Genomic DNA, 1,366 nt, shown 5'->3' on the forward strand with positions numbered 1-1,366 from the left:
TGGATTGTTGGGTGGAAAACTAATTTGCTCTGTAAACTTTCACCTAAAACACACCTAAAAAAAGAAAAAATAAAGAAAAAGTTAAAATAAAAAGAATGCATAAAGGTCAATATCTTAGGCATTAATACACTGAAATGGACTGGTATTGCCATTTCAAATTGGATAAACATATGGTCTTCTATGTGGGGAGTGAGAAACTGAAGAGGAATAGTGTCACATTCATCATCAAAAAGAACATTTCAAGATCTATCCTGATGTATGATGTGGTCAGTTATAGAATAATATCCACACACCTACCAGGAAAACAGGTTAATACAAGTATTATTCAAATTTGTGCACCAACCACTAATGCAAAAGATGAAGAAATTTAAGACTTTTGCCAGCTTCTGCAACTGATCAAACATGCAATCAAGATGTATTGATAATTACTGGCTATTGGAATATGAATGTTGGAAGCAGAAGAAGGATCAGTAGCTGGGAAATATGGCCTTGGTGGTAGAATAGAATTCTGTAAGATTAATGACTTTTTCACTGCAAATACCTTTTTCAACAGCATAAACAGTGATCATACAAAGATACCTGGGTGAATGGAATATGAAGGAAGCAAATTGAATACATCTGTGGAAAGAGACAATGGAGAAGTACAATATCATCAGTCAGAACAAGACCAGGGAACAACGTTTGCTTATATGCAAGTTCAAGTTGAAGATGAAGAAAATTAAAACAAGTTCACAGAAGCCAAAATAGATCTATCTCAGAAATAGATTTGGGAGCACTTCCGGTAAGATGGAGGAATAGGCAGACATGTGACACAGACCTCCTTCAACAAAGAAAAACCAATCGACAGAGATACAGAAGATAATCCTGGAGCCCTGAGCTTTGAAAGGAACTATGCAGAAGTGGATTAAGCACCTAGTAGTGGAAAAATCTGAATGAAAACAGTGAGTACAGAGATGGTCGGAGTTGTGGGCTGTCAGCTACTCTGACGGGACCAAAAGCCTGAATATTTCCAAGTGGTGTTGGGACCTTAGAATTGACCTAAAGATCAACCCTGGTCACCAACAGCTACAGGGACAACTGCATTGGTGGCCTATGACTAGGAAGGGAAACAGCAAGGAGGGAGACAACTTGAGCTGTTGACTTTCTGCTGTCCAGAGGGTGCAGCCATTTTGATTGTTTACATGGAGCAACCACTTTGGATATTTAAAGTGACTGAGCGTGCAGCCATTTTGAATCTTTTCAAGTGGCAATCATTTTGGATTTTAAAGTGATAGCATTCTCATTCAGATTCCAGGGACCTAAGAATAGGTTCTGTTTGCCAAGGTTGACAGGGACATACAAGAGGCTGACAACAGGAAAGGAGACA

Source organism: Orycteropus afer, unplaced genomic scaffold (assembly GCF_000298275.1).
Source record: "Orycteropus afer afer isolate SDZICR_OR568_19922 unplaced genomic scaffold, OryAfe1.0 scaffold00089, whole genome shotgun sequence".
Lineage (NCBI taxonomy): Eukaryota > Metazoa > Chordata > Mammalia > Tubulidentata > Orycteropodidae > Orycteropus > Orycteropus afer.